Source organism: Colius striatus, chromosome 1, assembly GCF_028858725.1.
Source record: "Colius striatus isolate bColStr4 chromosome 1, bColStr4.1.hap1, whole genome shotgun sequence".
Classification (NCBI taxonomy): domain Eukaryota; kingdom Metazoa; phylum Chordata; class Aves; order Coliiformes; family Coliidae; genus Colius; species Colius striatus.
The window spans coordinates 129,041,352-129,054,926 of NC_084759.1; the positions used below are offsets into that span (position 1 = coordinate 129,041,352).

The 13,575-nt window shown below is 43.8% G+C and overlaps 1 protein-coding gene across 4 annotated transcripts in view; it reads right to left on the minus strand.

Moving 5' to 3' along the window:
- The window catches only part of DUSP16 (dual specificity phosphatase 16), a 69,331-nt gene extending 56,804 nt beyond the window's left edge, over window positions 1–12,527 (minus strand). For 2 of the 4 annotated variants that reach the window (XM_062007214.1, XM_062007223.1), the window contains exons 1-2: window positions 12,439–12,527; window positions 11,643–11,776 (exon numbers count right to left, since the gene is read on the minus strand). The gene's annotated coding sequence lies outside the window, so the exon portion shown is untranslated. Of the gene's footprint in view, window positions 1–11,330; window positions 11,438–11,642; window positions 11,777–12,438 lie in introns of those variants that run through there. The other 2 variants (XM_062007231.1, XM_062007208.1) reach the window with 2 other exon arrangements.
- Between the last annotated feature and the right edge of the window lie 1,048 nt (window positions 12,528–13,575).

Below are 13,575 nucleotides of genomic sequence, written 5' to 3' on the forward strand. Positions count from 1 at the left end.
GGTAATTTAAGGTCTGGAATGGAGCAAAAGACCACCTAAGAGCTTACAGAGCAAACTGTGATGGATTTCTGGTATGCTTCAAATAAAACACGAACAAGTTAGCTCAAACAGCAGAACAAGCTACTTGTGAGTTCATTCGCCGACTTGGCCTCAAGTGAAGTATGCACAGCCATAATAACTACTCTACGCAGCAGACTCAGGGCAGCAGCTAGAGGCAGAGAGACTATGTCAAGCAGCTGGACTCAGTAACCTTTTCTACTGGCACAGCTGGAAAAAGACACTTTGTCAATAGCCTTTAGACTACTGTTCTGCACTGCATATTCAGGTAAAAGCCCCTTGTGGCACTGACTAGTACTCACAAAGCACTGATACCAATGGCAGCATAAAACATAACTCAAATGTGAGGAGACAAACAGCAGGAACACACAATGTAGTTGGAGGACAGCAGCCTCTTGAACTGGACACATTCTACAAGCAAATACAAAATTTGCCAATTTTCTTTTTTTTATACATAAAAGCTTCTCTTCCATCTAGAATAACTATATGCATAATTTTTAAAAAGCCAACAATAAATTACCAACAGTATGGAGAAAAATAGCAACTCACAACAGGAATGTTTAGGCAAATCATTTCCCCCCCTCCTTCCCACTCAGTTGCACTGAAAGACATATCGAAACATAGAATGATATGGGTTGGAAGGGACCTTTAGAGATCATCTAGTCCAACCTCCCTGCAGAAGCAGGTCAACCTAGATCAGGTCGCATAGGAACATGTCCAGCCTCAAAAGCATGCTATTTGAAGCTTAAGTCTCTGACCCTTACAAATTTCCAACATGAAATTATGGTCTATAGTACAACATTTTGAAACCAACTCATTCTTAAATATTTACAGATATTTAAATGATAAAGACCAAATACACAAACTCACACCACATTATTCTCTCAACAGCCACCACATATTCTAATCCCGCATTTCTAGAAAAAACAGACTCAGAAAGATAAAATGTACAACTCATTAGTGTTCAACATCTTCAGAAGATTTTTTTCCTAGATGCTATTGTGAACCCATTGTTAGGTACACCTTTCCCTGCACTTTCTATAACATACCATTAGACTTCACTTAGCCTGTGAAATGTTTTTTTCTCATACAAACAGAAAATAGCCACAGTAGAACAATCCCATCCTGTTGTCACATTAGAACTACATTTTCTGTGATTTTCAAGAACAACTAATGCAGAAATTCCTTCTTCCTTTAGAAAAAAACCCAAACTAAAAACAAACAAACAAAAAATCTGTGGATTCTATTTTTTTGGTTTTTTCCCCTCTTTATTTAGCCCATATAGGTATATTTTTCCAACATCTGATCACTATCTCTTCTATTCCATTATTCCCTGTACTTTCTTTTTCTCCAATTCTGTTTCTTACACACATGTCTAATTTCTAGTATTTACACAATAACAGAAGTTGACCCTAATACCAGGCAACTTTTGAAACTGGACATACTGTTTGAAACTTCCGCTCCAGAAAGTGACAAGCGTCAATATTTTTCCAGTATAGTGCAAATACAACCACATTTTGAGTAAAAGCACAAAGATCACAGCTCTGTCCACACACATGATAAGATATTAATGCATTTCAAATTAACCATTTAAACACAAATCAGAACAAATTCTGCAAAATTCAGAATTCAAGGAAGTCTATTTTACTGACAGTTGAGAAACTGAAAGACGTAGCTATGTATTATTGGTGGTTTAAATCCTTTACCTTCATGTCCCAAAGCAGCTTATCTACTTGACATCCATCCCACTCCACCTGTCCAAAACCAGTAATGCTATTTTCTACCAATAGATAGACTTCTCCAGCTGTGCTTTGAGGTATAACAATCAACATTTGAAAGGGAGAGACCTTTTGAGGAGGAAGTTAAACTTGTGGATTCTCACTTTGTCAACATAAACAGGAAAAGAAACCCAACAGATAAATAAGTGATAAATAGCTAAGCAAGAATAATGTTTGACTGCACTGAAAAGCAGTATCAACACCTGCACCTGCTTTCGTAGGGTGGTTGGACTAGACGATCTCTAGAGGTCCCTTCCAACCATTCTGTGTTTCTATGATTCAGTAGAAATGCTCTACGTTGGTGGATATAACAAGAAGATTTAAGTGTACTTTATTATTTAGTTAAGCAAACATACACAAAAATGTGCTACTACTATATATCTAATCCAGTATCAGGTAGGTTCAGGGTCAGGCAAAGCATAATATTAATTCATTTTTCACTTCTCCTTTGGACCTCTAACATCTATCATATGCTTAAAGTTTTGTTTTCTTTTTTTTTAGACCAAATTTGAACTGGAGATCATGCATGTCCATACTGAGGTATAACTATTTGCTGAGCATGTACTCTCAAACCAATTAAATGCTCAACAACCCTCCCAAGTTAATCCATAACATAAATTCTTGGCTTTGACATATTCAAAGACTGAAATCATCAACAGCGTCTCAAATTATTTTTTTTCAGTTATTCATCAAGCCATGAAATCCATTTTTCTGCCAAAGTAGACAGTCTCTTCAAGAAAAAGGGGAAGTAAAAAAAAAAAAGAAAAGAAAAGAAAAAAAGAGGAAAACCACCATGGAAGGGCTTGGCAGCCTTTAAAAATTCCCCAAGCAAACACTGTGTTTCTCTAAGCTAGCATTCGTTACCAGTGTCACTGTATTCAGCTGGTTTTGTATGCCTGCCACTAGGCAGCACATACGAATAGATAGTCCCAAAGCTTCCTGAAAGGACAAGACATGAACCTTTAACCTGAATCAGGCCCCTCCTCCCCACCCATCCACCTCCCTTATTGCATTACCTCCTTATTGTTGACTGAAACAGTAGACAAAGTCAGCAACTGAAAAGAACACCCTGCCTAATTTAATGAAAAACCTTGAAAATCCTCACCCCAGATCAACTAGAAATATTAGATGATCATTGGTTGAACCCCCTCAAAAACCTGCAACTAAAAGAAAAAAAGATTTAATGTTAAACAGCAGCTGTAGCAATGCAAGACATTTCATAGCCACTTTGCCATACTGGCTTACATCTGGATGTTTGAACAAAAATAGCTAATGTGCTTGCTTGTTCTGCCATTAAATAAAGGGTACAAAGGAATTGCTAGTACTGTTTTTGCTCATGAAAGGCAATGGTCATTAATAGCTTGTATTTGCAGAAGGCTGTCAGAGGAACAGCATGCCTGAGCTTCCTACACAGCTCTCTATAGGTTGAGCCACACAGGATGCAGCAGGGAAAAAGAGACTATATCTTTCCTCATTCCAAAACGGGTCACACCTGCAGCAGCACTGGCAAGTCATGCAAGCCTCAGATGGATAAAAATATTGAGTCTTGTAAATTTGAGGGGGCAGAGAGATGCAGGTCTCTTAATGGAAGGAATATCTTGGGAAAACGTACAATGATAGTATTAGCTTGTATTTTCACAGTTTCTTTCCCTGTCCCAACTAGTATGTTGGAGATCTGCACCTGTATGACTATTCCTTTTTCATCCATTTTATGCTTGAAGGAGTTAATTTTCTTTCAGTGATATTTTTCAGAGTAAATAAATAACAAACAGCTATTCATAAAGTCATGTCTGGGCTGGACAAATGTGTTTACATTTGTCAGGCATCTTCAAATAGGTCCTCCTGAACATCAGATAGGCAAAGTGAACCACAATGACGAAACAGGCTTAGTCAACTTGATGGTATCCAAATACAGATTACCTACCAAGTAGAATGGAGGACTGAAAAGCTGGCAGAAAGCTCAACAATATGTCTACTATGAGAAGTCAGGGATTTTCACCAGCTGGACAAGATTGCTCACTTCATTCATTGGGAAAAATATATCATCATACATATTCAGATTTCTAGAGGAGTTCCACAGGGGTCAGTTCTGGGGCCAGTGTTAACATCTTCATCAACAACCTGGACGAGGGGACAGAATGTACCCTCAGCAAGTTCGCTGATAACACTAAACTGGGAGGACTGGCTGATTCCCCAGAAGGCTGTGCTGCCATTCAGCGGGATCTCAACCGGCTTGAGAGGTGGGCAGAGAGGAACCTCATGAGGTTCAACAAGGGCAGAGCCCTGCTCCTCAGGAGGAACAATCCCATGCACCAGTACAGGGTGGGGGTGACCTGCTGGAGAGCAGCTCTACAGAGAGAGACTTGGGAGTCCTGGTTGATAACAAACTAACCATAAGCCAGCAATGTGCCCTCGTGGCCAATAAGGTCAATGGCATTCTGGGATGCATCAAGAAGACCACGGCTAGCAGGTCAAGGGAAGACATCCTCCTCCTCTACTCTGTCCTGGAAAGGCTACACCTGGAGTACTTTGTCCATCTCTGGGCTCTCCAAGAGTGGTAAAGAACTTCTGGAGAGAGTCCAGAAGAGGGTTACCAATATGATCAGAGGACTGGAACATCTCTCTTACAAGGAAAAGCTGTGAGAACTGGAGCGTTTTAGCCTGGAGAAGACTGAGGGGGAACTCTGTCAAGACTTAAAAATACCTAAAGGGCAGATCTCGAGAGGATGAGGCGAGTCTTTTTCTGTAGTACCCAGTTACAGGACAAGGGTTAATGGGCACAAACCCAAGTTCCGCTTGAACACAAAGAGAAACTTCTTTCCTGTGAGGGTGAGGGAGCCCTAGCACAGGCTGCCCAGGGAGGGTGTGGAGTCTCCTTCTCTGGAGGTTTCCAAACCTGCCTAGATGCATTCCTGTGTGACCTGATCAGGGTGAACCTGCTTTAGCAGTGGTCTTGGGCTGGATGACCTCTAAAGGTACCCTACAACCCCTACCACTCTGTGATTCTGTGAACAGCTACATGTAAGAAAACTCAAAACAAAAAAGGGAAATAATGAGAAACAAACATGGTAGCAGAGTAAAGTACAGGTACAAACTGCTTTATTAGTTTGTTTAAATTCTCTCACTAGCTAGGAGAACACAAAGTTTACCAGTTCTCATAAGGACAGTGCTCATTTGCCTTGAGCTGACATGTCCTCCTGAGATGTGGGGTATGAACATACCAATTAGTCATTGTTGACTACTTCTCTTCATTAAGGCCTCTGAGAGCTTTTAGGAAATTGAAATGACATAGGAGTAGAGTGGGAGAAAAGGGAAGAAGGTACTGAGTCCTGTTGCTATGGGAAGAGACTTGTCATCAATGCAAAACCCCAAACTGACTATGGGAAGAAAGACTTTCACAGTCTGTCTTCAATTTGGAGCACACTTACCTTGCACTCAGGGTCTTGGGACTGACACAGGAAACCCTACTGAAGTGTTGACACCATTTGCCTTCTGCTAACGGAGATTCAGACTAGTACATACTTTCAGACTGGTTAGTACCTAATAACATGTCATAGAATCATAGAATCATTATGGTTGGAAAAGATGCTCAAGATCGTTGAGTCCAACCAGTCATCTCACATTGCCAGGCCCATCACTAAACCATATCCCTTAGTACTTCATCTACACATCTTTTAAATATCTCTAGGGGTGGTGACTCCACCACTTCCCTGGGCAGCCCGTTCCAATGCTTAGTAACCCTCTTGGTGAAAAAGTTTTTCTTAATGTCCAATCTAAACCTCCTCAGGGGCAACTCAAACCCATTTCCCCATTCCTTACTGGAGAGAAGACATCAGCCCCCACCTCACTACAACTCCCCTTCAGGCATCACGTCTCCTTCTCTAGGATAAACATCCCCAAATGTCAACCCAGTGCTCTGCTGTACTTTCTTGCTGGAATATTTTTTGTCATTGATTGAAACCTGGAAAAGCTTTATGAATAAAAATAGAAACCACGATAAAGTTTATTGTGTTTGCTCCCCAAGTATTCCCAGTAAGAGTCCTCTGCCTAAACTCTCTTATTTTAGAAAGACACTTCCAAGTCCGATGGAGGTTAGAAGAGACACACAAAACACAAAGTCCCTTCTTCCACTGAGAGAAGTCCTCTGAAGCACAGTTCAGACTCTTTGTGTGTATTTAGAAGATGGTGTTTAGAAGATGGATGGTTTCTGTTCTTAAGGGGCTATATAAACTTGGCAAAACACACACTATTGAGAAAGTCACTCCCTTCCAAGCACCATCTTACAGGTGGAAAACCAGGTCCTGAGATGGGATTTGAGTCTTTAAAATTTGGGGTGAATGATTCTTACATCTAACAATTAAGAGGCAGGAACAACACTCGGGCTACTGAAAGCGTGATGTTTATATCCCTAACATTATGAACTATTCAGCCTTTAAACATGCATTACCAGGAGTTCAGTAGGAATGAAATGCAGTACCAAATCGATTTTATCCAGAAGTGTCGGGAGAGGGAGAGTTGCTTTCCTATTTTGAGAGCAACGTCTATGCTACACATGCAGAGCCAAGGCCTTCTAATCCAGTGGGCTGAATACATACTAGTTATTCAAACTCAAGAACGTGTGCATAAAAGGAATTTCATACAATTAGTCTCTGTTGTCCTCCTTGTTTTATGCTCTCTGTAAAGCTCTCATTCCAATTTTGCTACATTTCACACTCAGGCCCATCTTTTTGCCTCCCTCAATACCTTCAGTAACAACAACAAAATATTTAGAGAAGCAGACAAAGATATCTAAAAAGACAGTATTTGTACAAGCCACTGATCTAACATTTAGTCAAACAGACTCAATGCATAGATTATTGCAGTAAAGTAAAATCAAGTGAGGCACAATGAAAACAGGTAACATCGGTTCAGTCTGATGTTAGAAACTGTGTCATATTTTTCTGCCAAAGTAATGTAACAGAACACAGGTATGTTTTTATGAAGAAAAACTTTCATGCTGTTTTAGCAGACTGTCACTCTGAAGAGCATGTAAAAAGACCTTATGGAAGAAAAAAAATGATAATTCTTCTCAGGTAATGAAAGCCTCTGCACACCTCCACTTGTCCATCTTTATTTGCTAAAGAACTAACAGGAGTTTCTAACTTAAACTTGAAACCAAACCAGAGTGCAAATTTACCTGAGGAGGTTCATGAAAAGAACTGATCTAGTTTCTAAGAAACAGGATGAAAACTTGTACTACGCAGGGCAAAATCAGTTCCAAAAACACACTAAAGGGAGGCTGTGTAAGTTACTGGTGACATATGGCTCATATTGTGACCAAGAGCAAGCAGAGATAGCTGACTTCCTCTCAAAGGACCTTGTTTCAGTAGTTTCTTTCACATATTCATGCAGCAGAAACCTTACAGCTTCAGACAGCGCAAGCACAGAAAAGCAGCGGCATGGGAGCTCAGGAAAGTCTGTGGTAGAAGAGGTCATTCTGCATCCCTCCAGTCCCACAGGAAACCTCCCAACACTGAGGCAACACTCTTTCCCCTCTTTCCTAGCCTACCCAATTATTAATTTTGGTGTTTTTTTCAGCTGCCAAAGCACTTCATAGGAACACAATATGGAAAGCTGCCAGCCTTCCCAGAGCCAAATCTGAGTAGGTCAGTCTTGGCTCAGCAGCAGACCACATAGCGCAGCAAAAGGAAACACAAGGCCTTGAACTCATGCCCATCTTCCCCCTTGTCCGCCATACACACACCCTAGATGCAGACTGTCTTTGATCGCTGAGGAATAGCAATTCACTGGTGGCCAACAGCATCTCCACTGGAGATTGTGATGGCTGCCAACAGGTCCAATCCATAAGCAACCCAAGAACTGCTCAGATGAGAACTTGAGAAGTTGCCAAAGTTTATCATTAATGTGTATTTCTGGCTTCCTTCAGGTATTATGGGAAGTTACAGAGTAACTACAACGGAGATCTCTTATTTGGAGCTGCCAACCTAACGCCAATCTAGAGGTCAGGTCCAGCAAAGAGAAGTGGCAATACAGACATCTCCATTCTCACAGCCACCTTCAGACAGCAGCAACACTGCAGTAGCACAGGACATTTCAGTCTCTATCCTTGCTCCAGAGCCAGTATCATGTCAATCAGCTTTGGTATCAGGGTGACAATACTATCATACTAGTGACAAAGAAAACCCTGAGGATAGAGTCCCCTAAGTAACAACTAGGAAGTAGCCTGAAGTCATTGTGTTCACCTTCACACAAATTACTTCAGATAACCACTGGCTTTAGTCCAGGTTGATATCCTGATACACATCATCAAGCCACCCATCATCTATGGTTTTTGATCCATGTAGAAAACAGAGTTCACATGTGCAATCCACAGCCCTAAAGAATGACACATTATCCTTTGTTTATGAAGGGGGACACCAAATAAATCAGACAAATATTACCCATACAGATATGATATATAGTTACTGACATTTACAATATTCTACAGAACCCACTCCCCCTCCCCAGCCTCACATCACTATGCTAAATCTGGAGGCTGTCCCTAAGGAGTTGTACGGAAAGTGACTGCAGCATTTAAAACGTTAGGGACATGGCTACTTCCCTATTACCCAGAAAAATAGCTTCTTGTTAATTCTTCTTAAATAATCCAGGACATACCATTACATAACCACGCAGAAAGTACTATAAGATTGCAAGAAACATTAGTCATTTGATCAGCATAACAACAAATTTGTAGAGGCTGATTCACAGGATTTGCAGGCCAAACCCATGTTTCATCCTAGGGGTGAAGCAAAAGCAAAAAATAAAAAGGAAGGGATGTGCCAATTCTTCTGCATCTCATCCCTTGACAGTAACTACTCTACGTCATCTGGCTATTAAGGATTGTCAGCACTTGAAGAATATTCATGACGCTTTCCTGACTGCTCTTACAGGAAAAAAAATAAAAAAGTCCTAGAAAATTCAACAAACATACTACAAAGTGAAAGCTATCACTCTGCCTCCTTTTTCTCAAGGGACAAGATGCTTTAACTGCAATTACTGTATTCCGTAGAAAAGCTGTATTTTGAAAATAGTGAATATTCCCAAATATGACTGGGGACTAAGGCACTGAACCTTGAAAAGACAGGTGACTGGGCAAGACCCTCACACAGCTCTTACTGCATAACACACTGGTGCAGAGCTCACTCGACCAATTCTAGTAACAGAAATCCACGTTTAATTTGCCTATTCAGCATTTCTTACAGAAGTCTAGAAGAGACTCTGAATTTTCCCTCTGAGGGCTTCTTAAGGCCTACATGAAGCTCTTCTCTTAAAGGCTAAAGAGTGGCTGACCCATCCAGTCTCCAGTAACCGCACAACTGCGCTCACCCGGTCTCCAGCTGCCGGCTGCAAATACAGACACTCAGGACTCACAGGGCAGAGTCATTTAGCCCAGGAAGGTGCAGAGGCACATGGCAGATACAACCACAACTCCTCCCACGGGCTAGGGGCTGGCGCAGACCCCAGAGGAGTTGGGGCTGGCTTGGGAGACAGAGCTCCTAGCAAAATCCATTTCACACGTTCCTGCACAGTCTCTGCCGATACTGTTCCTATGGACAGTTGAAGCTATTCTAGCTAAAGGCAAATATCCTTGCCAAGCTAGCTGCCTACACTGAAAGACAGAGCATGCATTTTACAGAAAAAAAAAGATAAAATCAGTTCACTTTCTTCATCAGAAGTTTTTCTGTTATGATTTTGTTCCACTTTATCTGCTTAGGTAGCTAACAAAACCAGAGCTACTAGAGTAGGAATGTAGTTATGTATCTTTACGCTACATGTTGTGTTTTTAATTGCTTAGTTGGGATTTCTGGACCTTTGCATGTGTATTAAACCGCACAGCATTTTGCAGCTACCACCTCTAATTAGCACAGGAACTGGCACCTTCTCTGCTGCTTTTACTTATTTTTTCATTTAAAAAGAGACTTTGAAACCATGTATTACAATATACTGAAGCACTACTGTATTAAACAAGTATAATGACCAGAATTTATTACACAGACATTTTTTTACAGATTCCTTCCTAAAAATATTAATAAGCATATTCAGTAAATGCAGGATTTACTTTTGAATATCACTGTTCTTTTGACATTAAAAATTAGAGCTAAAAATGTGTGTACCCACCCCCCCATTGCATACTTGTTCCACATTCAAACAGAAACCCCTAGACAACCAACATAAATAACTGTGATGCTTCAATCTCCAATAGACAGCAGGACAAATATAATAAAAAGAAATTAAGACTTACAGTTTTTTCACCTTCCCTCAAAACACGAGAGTCTAAATCAACTCCTGTTTGGTCAGTTGTGACTTTGTAAACTCTGTATCTACCAAACCACATAGAATAGCTGCCTAGAATATCATAAATCTCAAAGCAAGGATTACAAAATCATGTTGGGGTTTTGGTTGCAATTTTTTTCCTTTAAGAACCCCAATACACATTCTTACAAGAGAAACTTCTTTTATGTTTCAAAACTAGCACAGATCTATTTATTCTGCTGGGTATACATCGAATGTTTGAACAAAAAAAAGTTAAGTCATAGGTCAGACAATATAGCTTGCTATGACTACACCCTTCACTTGAAGGAAAAATCAAAGGATCGATTTTCTATTTCAAACAGCTGAAATGACAATAAAAGAAATAAAATTCTCCCAGCATTTCTTTCCTAAAAATCCAGATTCCGATCTGACATCTAACCAAATGGGTTTTGGACACTGAAAAAATCCCGCCATTGGTCAGGCTTTGCAATAAGCACATCCCATACACCTTGTTTGGCACGCACTGATGTATGTTCAACTCCACATCCCTACTGCTTCTAGGGGGAATAAACACCCCACCATAAAGTCAGGAGAGGGTATCTGTCAGGCCACGTCCTAGCACCAGCCACAGAGCCATGAGCTTATGCGAGCGCAACACCAGGTTAACAATTTGCAATTTGCTTCACCCCTGGACTCCACGGCAGCCCTCCATTTTGTCAACTGCCTCAATTTAAACGTTTTCTAAGTTGAAGGCAGAACTTCAACATTTATTGGGAGCCCTTCGGGGCTTTAAAGTATCCTCGATCATTTTAAAGAGTGGAAAGCCTGTTCGGAGGCAGCATTGTTTACTAAGTTTGGAAACGCAGACATGCACGCCAAAGCTTATCAATAGCCTCCCCAAACATCCCCTGCAGACGGCTTCGGGGCGCGCTGGAGAAGTCAGCGGTGTCCTGCTCATCCCTTCCAGCGGCGAGCTACCGCACAGAAGGCGCCCGGCTTTCTCTCCTCTCTCCCCGGCCTGTGCGAGGCGAGGCAGGTGGCTATCGAGGTGAGAACGGAAGGACGCGGAGGCGGCAGGAGCCGCGCCGGGCAGCAGGGTGCCCGGCCGCCGCGCAGCAGGTAGGGGGAGCGCGGGGCGGCCCGCCGGAGCTGAAGCCGGTGCCGTGCCGTACCCCCCTCCCTCTCACCCCGGTTCCTTACCACCTGCGGAGGCGGCCGGAGCCTGCCCGGGCCGGGGCAGCGACCTGTCTGCTGCGGGCGCGCTCCTCCCGAGGTGAGGGGCGGCGGGGAAGGGCATGCCGGAGGAGGGAGGGAGGGAGGTAGGGGAGGGGAGGAGGGCTCCTGCCGCCCGCCTCTCCCTCACCTCCCTCCTCCTCCTCCCCGCCCAGCCCTGCCCAGCCCGCCCCCGCCCCCCCCCCTCCCCCCCGTGGCCCTGGCCCTCGCCCCCCGCCCGGGCTGGCTTCCACGGGGCGGCCCCAGGCGAAGGGTCCCTGCGCTCCTCCCAGCACTTACTGTTTCACCCCTTCTCTGTCTGTCTCTTCCCTCGTCAGGGATAAAAGTTGTTGCCACCAGCCTCGCCGCTGCCGCCTGAAACAACTTTGGCTCCTTCCAGCTGCTGGGAAAGCTCCTTTTTTTTTCTCCTTCTTCTTCAATTGAAAAGAAACCAAACCAACCAGCAATTTAAAAAATAAAAATAAAAAAAATAACAGAAAAAACTATATTCGTCTTTTTTTTTTTTTTTTTTTTTTTTTTTAAGAGGGGGAAGCATGAAGGTGGGAGCGGAGAGAAGAAAAAGGAAACATTTGGAGCTTTTTTTTCCCTCCCTCCTTCTTCCCCCTCCCCCCTTCCAAGATGGCTTGAGAAAATTAAAAGGGGACAGTGATGAGGGGGGGGGAGAGCACTGAAAAGCTGGGCAGGAGGAGAAAGAAAGTTTAGAGGTTTATGGGATGTTTTTGTGTTTTGGGGTCTTTTTTAAAGCCTTCAGTACACAGAAGCACCCAAACGATTACAAACGGGCAGAGCAGGCAGGCATAAGGAGGGGAGCGAGCGAGAGAAAAGAGTTTGGCTGGTCAGTAAACTTCAAGCTGCTGGGATGAGGTCATTGGTGTAAAAATAAAGCGATGGCGTCATTTGAAACCAATCCCAGTGAATGAACTCAGCCGGGGGTGAAGGTGGGGGGAGAAGGAGAAAGAGGAGGAGCAGGGAGAAAGGATCCCCGCGGGGAGATGGAGGCAGCTGCCGCTGCGTAGGCCTGGCAGTGGGAGGCGGTGGCCGAGGTGGGGGCAGTGGAAGCGAGGGGGGAACTCACGGTGTACCGTGCTGTCACCGAGGTGACACGCGTCCGCTGCCCCCGGCCTCCCGCTGGAGCCGCCGGGCCGGCCTCTGGGAGGAGCCGAGGCCGCGGAGCGATTCAACCGAGCCGCCGCCGCAGCCTTTTCCCGCCCCTGGCCTGGCCGGAGAGGCAGGCCCCGCCCCGCCCCGCCCTGCCCTGCCCTGTCCCGCCCTGTCCCATCCCGTCCAGTCCCGTCTTCGCTCTGCGGCCCTTGCCCCCACAGAAGCTGTCACGCCTCAGCACCCGCTTCCGTCGCTGGAGTCAGGAATCAGGACCTGCGTGCGTCCCGCACCGTCAAGGGCTCGATGCCGAGGCGAGCTCTCCCTCAGCAGCCTCCCCTGGCAGTACATGCCTCCCATATCGTGCTCACTGCCATTAGCTAAAGGGTCTTCAACATCAGAGCGAGCAGTCTAGGTAGCTGCATAAATGCTGGCCTCTTCTTTTAATAAGTAACACTTCTGCTATGATGCTGAACTATTAAAGTGTTAAGGCGTCAAATCCTTCTGTGGTGGTGGTGATGTGGCCAGAGCACTCTGTTGGCTACATGGCTCAGTGAGAGCCTTCACTCTTTAAGTAACCTTATTAAATAAAACAAATAAACCTAAAATCTGGGGAAAGTGAAAGTTCAGATATACAGAAATATAATTATTTTTGTCTTGATTCATATCTGCTCTGGCAAGTACCAATGTTAACTAGCGAAGTACATCCTTCATGGGTTTGATGAATCCTGTCTGTCTTACGCATGCCCCTTCCAGGTATGCCAGAATATTCTGTAGTTGTCAGAGGCATCATCACTTCAGGGGAGCCCACTGGGTACTCAGGACATCTTACACAGCACAATTCAAACTCCAGTCAGTCACCTCTGCTGGCATTCAAATCTCTATGCCACAAGCTCTTGGAAGGAAGCATGAGAAAGAAGAGCAACCGCATGGGTCCTTCTTTATGCTCTTGGTAGCTATGTCTTCAAGCAAAGTGCCTTGGGAAAGTCATATGGCTGTTGCCCAGGGTAAAATGGTTTATGTGGTTGGTGTTTCGGGAAGCAGGAAACTCTGAACAAATTATAAGTTGGTGGGCTCTGTCCTGGAAAAATTGACCAAGAACTGCCTTGATGAA